Source organism: Capsicum annuum, chromosome 9 (assembly GCF_002878395.1).
Source record: "Capsicum annuum cultivar UCD-10X-F1 chromosome 9, UCD10Xv1.1, whole genome shotgun sequence".
NCBI classification, from domain to species: Eukaryota; Viridiplantae; Streptophyta; class Magnoliopsida; order Solanales; family Solanaceae; genus Capsicum; species Capsicum annuum.
In genome coordinates, this window is record NC_061119.1 from 91,714,600 (window position 1) to 91,722,338 (window position 7,739).

Below are 7,739 nucleotides of genomic sequence, written 5' to 3' on the forward strand. Positions count from 1 at the left end.
AAATTGTAATTGTGTGAGGTCAATAAATTTCATAAATTTGATATTGTCCATAGTTGCACGTTTCACGATCAAGATCAACAGTGTACCTTCTACGAGATTCATATACACAATAAAGATAGCTTGCGGCAGCTTTAACCTAATAAACATACAAAGAACAATAAATATGAGAAATATATTAAATGCACCTTCAATTATGTTCTTTTAATAAAATAAAACTATTAAAAAAATATCTATGTGTATATTTTAGAACATACCGTCATCTGAGAAGCTTTCGCACCATTAAGAGTCAGAATTTCCTCAAACCTTCCTCCTAAGGTTGTCTTTGTATATGATGTAATTTTTCTATTTTTAGAGTTCCATGCTCCAACAAAAATTATCAGTGAATGACATCGAGACCATTTTCATAACCAGTTTCTTCTAGGTAATCCTTAACCCTATGATACACCTTAGCAACCTTGGCAATAATGTAATTGAAATCCTCTCTTCTACAAGCTTTAGCTATGGAATAATAAAGGTCACTAAGTTTGTCTTTGCTTTTTCAAAAGTAAATGCAAACGTTCTTCCACAAATGTCAAATACATGCTAGATGGGGGACATTAGGATACACAATACTCACACTTTTTATGATACTTTCGTTGTGATCTGATACAACACACATGTTGTCCCATTCCATAAATGCATCCCTAAACTGATCAAAAAAACACATCCATAAATAGTCATTCTCAAAATATGAAACCCCAAAAGCTATTGACAAAATACAACCTAATTAAAATTAAAAAAAATAAAGAGAGGTCTATTTACATCATGCTCCCCAACACTATTAATGTATAAGATATAATAAAAATAAGCTCATACAAACTATCAAAAATATTGAATAAATTATAAACATACAATCAAAGCAATAGCAAGTCTAACTAATACCTGCACCATCGAGTGTGATTGCCAAAAGGAAAGTTCCTTAGTATGGTCCACTCAAATGAGCACTGTCAACCACTACAATAGGTCTACAAAACTTAAAACCCTTATCATAAAATGTAATACAACAAGCAAATACGTGAACTCATTATTCGTTGCCTTATGCAACTCAATGTGAGAGTAAGGATACACTATGTTTATCATATGAATGTATCATGGTATTTTTCGATATCCATCGATTGGACCACCTCGAAGCATCATTCTTTCCTACTCTTTTGCTCATCATGCCTACATGTAATTAATATCTACTTTATAAAAGACTTTTATTTCTTTAATTAAGTGACTCGGTGTGTGTATTATTTTATGATTTACTAACTTCGGCGGTGTAAATTCACTCACAAAAATTATTGTAGTGACACGACCTGAACTAGGGCCTAGTCATGTCGGGTGCCTCAAGTCCAACCGAGATCAAATACCACCCCCAATACCCAACCGTACCGACCTTGTACCTTATGTTGGATGAATTTCGAACATATAACAAGATAAAATAATTATACTCAAAGAGAATAATATAATCTATAACCATAACCAACCAACAATACAATCAAATATCCAACTGGTGTAAATCCTAATACTAATAACAATGCCAAGGCTGACACCAATACCGAAACCACCCATGCCAACCTAAAGTAGTCACATAAAGCCTCTAACTATTATACACCATAAAAGTCTTAGCTCATTTCAGCTCTCGATTTCATGTTAAAGGGGTTTAAGAGTTAGCAATTTCACTAAGATTTAGGACTTAGAAATTTCCAAGGCCCCTAAACTTTGAGGATTTTATTTTTGACCTTCCCAACCTTAGAACGTCGATATTTAAGTTGATTCATGATCGGGGTTGTTCAAGGTGGATCTCAGGTGAGTTTTGGAATGTTCAAATGACCGTAGGGGCGTGTTGTATGAAGAAAAAAAGTGAGGGCATCAGGATATACCCACGGTGAATACCTTAGCCCACTGCTCTGGATCCCATAGTACAGGGCTTAGCCCGATGCTCTAGAACCTGTGGCACGGGGCTTAGCTCGCCACTCTGGAGCCTGCGATAACCCCTTCCCTTTTTGTCCAACTTTTGTTCCTCATCATTAAGGGCATTTGAGTTAATTTCCCTCACCCAAACTCGTCCATAACATAAAATTTTGATCCCAAAGGAGCATTATTTTCCCTATTATTCATAGGATCTCAAGAAACCCATCTTCCACCTCAAGAACAAACCCTAACCTATTCTCAAGGAGTCAAGGAATACAAGCTTCAAACCTCAAAAAATTCTCAAGAATCTTGAAGAAATCATTTAGTAAGGTATGTGTGACGTTCATTCATGGGTTCCTTTCACCCATGGAGTCCAAAAATCCTTTTTGATTTTAAATTATGAGTTTTCATGTTTAAGTTGAAAATTTTCATGAATCTCTTGTGAATTCAATTACAAGTTATGTTTATAAGTGTTTTTCAAGTGGGATGAGCCATTACATGTTTTAAATATTGTAATCTTCACATTAGATCCCTAAGTTATGATTTTAGTCTTGTAACCATATTGTCCTCGCATGATTTACCCATCTCATGCTTAAGTTCATGACTCTCATGTGTTTGATGAAATGCCTAAGTTTTGAGTTTTGAACAATGATCTCCTACTATGATTTCAGATGTTTTATATGGTATTATTAATATTATTTCAATTCATTGCTGGAGGGTCATGAAAACCCAATACCTACGTGTTTTACATGATTTTCAAATTTTCAAGTATGATTTAGTTAAACAATGATTATTCCTATTTATTCAATTATTATGATCATAATGAGCACTATCAATCATGAAATCATGTTTAGTTAAGCTTAGTTTAGTTCAGTTCCAGCGTCACTTCAGTTGGGAGTAGGAGTTAGAACCGAGCGAATGCAGGGGTGGTGGCTTCCCCATTAGTTAGACAGAGTCATTAGTAGCAGTCCTTGCATTCGAGAACTACATAGCTAGCATAGGATATGAGGAGTCACCCATTAGTTTAGGCTTGACTTCCTCTCAAGGGTCACTCGTCAGTTTAGGCTTGACACCCTGGTCCTTCGAGAAATTAGATTAGGGGATCCACACAGCCAGTGTTAGTACCCATGGCACGGTACTAACACCCTTTCAACTGGGGTTATAGGTTGGACCCCAATTAACTCAGATTGGGGCATGTCGGTTAGATGATACCTCCCACGGTCTTAGTACAATATTCAGTGTATCTTCACTAAGTGTACAGGCTTTTAGATATCCATTTTTACAACTTTTAGTCTTTTAGATTATCTTAGTAACATAACAGATATACACTTAGTCTTACATTCTCAAATATTATAGTTTTCATTCATTCATATTCAGTTATCTCTTGCTATTCGGTTAGTTCTTATTTCATATGCACAGTACCCCTTGCATATCAGTATGTCCTCATCTCATATACCATTATATTCAAAGTACTAACCACATACTCTTCTTTCTTCTATGATGTCTTATATCATTGGTTTAGATGCATAATTTCCCAATCACATTTAGATAGCTCACCGTAATCCAGCAACCATAGTGGTGATTCCTCAATTATCAAGGATGTATTATGTTTATTTAGTTAAATTTAGTATTTCATTTTGTTCAGTCAACTGGAGTTAGTTGGTGGTCTATCCCATCAACTCCTCAGTCAGTTTAGAGGCTTTCAGATAGTCAGTTAGACAACTATTCAGTTACATTCAGTGTTTATCAGATATTCCAGGCTTATGATTGATTTAGTATTTCAAAGTTCATATTTATAATTTTCTTTCTTAATTTATCTTCCGCACATGTGTTATGTTCATATTTTATTGAGTTCTCACAACAGGTACCAGCTCGTGGGTTAGCTTGTGGTCACTTGTGATCGTAAGCACCATTTTCCCGATTAAGGGTTGCCTCGGGTCATGACAAAACTTAGTATTAGAGCCCTGAGTTTTAAAGTGTCCTAGGGAGTCTTAAAGCTGTGTTAAGTAGAGTCTTGTGCATGGATGTGAAGTGTGCCACACCTATGGACAAAAGTCTACAAGATGTTTTAGGAAAAGTTTCCCTTCTTTCAATATTCATGTCGTGCGAATGAGCATGAGATCTATTTAAAATCTCTTTCTAACTCATCCTTTATTCTGTTTACAAATAATGCCTCCCAAAATAAATAATGGAAGAAGGAACGGAAACCAGCCTGCACCACCGCCTATTCAGGAATATCCCTTAAATGAGCATTTCTCTCACACCGAAATCAAAGTTGATTTCACTACCTTATCTCACTCAGTAGCAGCTTAGATCAATCAGCAGGTTGCTGCCCCAACCAATCTAATGGCATATACAGCTACGGCTAGGATTCAAGATTTTACCCGAATGAATCCCCCTTTGTTTTTAGGATCCAAGTCTGAAGAGGACCCATAAGAATTCCTTGATATAGTTTAGAAGGTGATAGATATTATGGGTGTCACTTCAAGTGAAATTTCAAAGTTGGCCGCATACCAGTTTCAGGATGTAACTAACACCTAGTATAAGTAGTGAAAGGAGGATAGGGGTGTTGAGGTAGGGCCTGTAGCATGGGAGGAATTTGCTACAGCTTTCTTAGATCGGTTCTTTCCTTTAGAGTTAAGGGAAGCTAAGGAGCAGAAGTTCATTAATTTGAAGCAAGGTAATATGAATGTGAAGGAATACTCGCTTAAGTTCACAAAGTTGGTGAGGTATGCTCCTTCGAGGGTGGCTGATAATAGGTCTAGAAAGACTAAGTTTGTTTCTGGTGTATCTGATAGCATGGTCAAATAGTGTTGGACTGCTATATTGATTAAGGATATGGACCTATCTAGGCTTATGTTTCATGCAAAAGATTGAGAAAGATAATCTTAAGGAGAAAGAGAGAGAGAATAAGAGGGCCAGAACAGGTAGTTATAACTTTTCTCGGCTAAAGTCAGGGGGTGGAAATTGTTCTCGGTTCCATCAAAAATTGTCAACTCCAGCTCTAACCTCAGCTAGTGTGCCAGTGTCAAAGTTTAGGAATGACAGTCAGGATAGAGCTTCAGGCTCTAAGTCGCAGGGTAGCATGAATAGTGGTTGTACCAATCCGCTTTGCAAAAAATATAGCAGAAATCATCAAGGTGTGTGTAAGGCTGGTAGTGACGTATTTTTAGATGTGGCACGCCAAGCCACAAGATCTGAAAATGTATGGTGGAGGAACAAAAGGATAAAAATGATTGCCAACAGGGCTAGAATACTTCTTCAATAGCACCAGCAGTTCATCTGGCCCAATAGGGCACTACTCCCAGTACCACTTGCGGGCAGTGCCAGAACAGATTGTATGTATTCCAATACCGACAAGATCAGGAAAGTTCTCCTAGCATAGTTACGGGTATGTTACTGGTCTTTCATTTTCATGTTTATGCTTTATTAGATCCTAAAGCTTCACTCTCCTTTATAACTCCTTATATAGCCATCAACTTCGGCGTCAGTCCTGAAGCATTAGCAGAACCCTTCTCAGTGTCTACTCTAAAAGGTGTCTCTATTGTAGCTAGGTAGGTATACAAGAACTACCCGATCACAATATCCCAGAAAGTCACCTCAGTTGACCTCGTGGAGTTAGAAATGATTAATTTTGACGTCATTCTATGCATGGATTAGCTCCACTCATGTTATGCTTCAGTGGATTGCAAAAATAGAATTGTTCATTTTTAGTTTCACAAAGAACCAATTATTGAATGGAGGGGTAGTACTTTAGTGCTTAGGGGTCAAATTTTTTATTATCTTAAGTCAAGAAAATGATATCTAAGGGTTGCATGTAACATCTTGTTCGAGTCAAAAACTTTAGTTCTAAGACTGTAAGTCTGGAGTAGTAAGGGAATTTCCAGATGTGTTCCCTGAAGATCTTTTTGGAGTTCCTCCCGAAAAGGAAATTGACTACGGAATAGATCTCCTTCCAGATACCCAACCTATCTCTATTCCACCATATAGAATTTCTCTAACTGATCTTACAGAGTTGAAATAATAGTTGAAAGATCTCATAGATAAGGGTTTCACCAGGCCCAGTGTTTCCCCATGAGGTGCTCCAGTTTTGTTCATGCATAAGAAAGACGGTTCTGTCAGAATGTGCATCGATTAGCATCTGTTGAACAAAGTCACAATCAAGAATAAGTATCCACTCCCTAGAATTGATGGTTTGTTCGACCAACTTTAGGGTGTCAGTTATTTCTCTAAGATAGACCTCAGATACGGCTATCATCAGCTTAGACTCAGACAATGTGACATCCTGAATACAATCTTCAAAACTCGGTATGGTCACTTCAAATTTTTAGTTATGTATTTTGGACTAAAAAATGCCCCTATATCTTTCATGGACTTGATGAACAGAGTGTTCAAGCACTACTTGGAAATATTTGTCATAGTCTTCATTAATGATATTCTCTTATATTTTCGTAGTGAAAATGATCATGCAGACCACCTGCGAATTGTGTTGCATACTCTTAGAGCTCATGAGTTGTTCGCCAAATTAAGTAAGTGCAAACTTTGGCGAAGATTAGTAGCTTTCCTTGTCCATATTATTTCTAGTGATGGCATTAGAGTTGACTCTCAAAAGACCAAAGCAGCGAGAAAATGGCCCAGACCCATCTCTCCATCAGATATCAAGAGTTTCAAGGGTTTGGCTAGCTATTACAGATGGTTTGTTAAAGGTTTTCTTCTATTGCATCCTCTATGTCTCGACTGGCTCAAAAGGAAGTCAAGTATTAGTGGTTAGATTCTTGCGAGAGGAGGTTTTAAGAGTGAAATGACCCGACCCCAAGCCTTGTCGTAATGGGCATCCCAAGTCCAACCAGGACCGGGGACTTCCCCCTGCTACCTAACCCAACCACCAATATCCAGCCTTAGATGGGCTAATTTCGAACATATAATAAGATAGTGTCATTGTTCTCATTATGACTCTGGGATAGAGTCACAACCGTGACCAACCCAACCGAGTCCAGTAGTACCCCACCAACCGACCAATTGTACCAAGCCAAACAATAGACCATAATCCAAAGGGAATACCAAAACATAATATGAAAATCAATCCAAAAATGTAATAGGATGGAACAACCAACAATATCGTCTAATGATGTCATCCTATCGGCTTATTCCAATGCCAATACCGATACAAATATCGATCCCTCCTATACCAACCCCCAGAATGACCACAAAGCATCTATCCAAAAGAGTAAACAAATTCGATTGGGACATGCCTCCAACCATGGAAAAAACCGATATCCAAAATAAAATAAAAGTATCTAAAGAAAATGCACAACATGAAATGATGCCTTCCAAATTGATGGAAACTCACCACTTCAGTCCAAATGCTGATACTGAATTTGCGTGCTAAACAGGTGGAGTAGAATGGTCGATTCCAGCATAGTGTGGGTATACAACCGCTAGTAGACGGGGTTAGCGAATGACTACTAGCAAAAAACTCATGGTAGGATCAAATAATATCAGTTATAAAACAAAGTAAAACCATCTATAATGCATACAATGATACATATGTAAGTGCCGAGAAAAGGGAACAGGTTTAGCATGCACTTAAGAACCTTTACCTGGGTTGTGTAGCTTTATCATCCTAACCATCCATGGGTGATATGGGTTCAGCTCCCTCTACTGAAAGGGTCCCAGTGTGTGTAGTCCGACTACCGAGCAATTTTCAATAGGATGAATAGTACGTCCCTCCAATATATCATGTGACACTCGCACGTGGTCATCAAGGACCCCCATATCGGCAAATATGAGTTTTCAATTTTGGT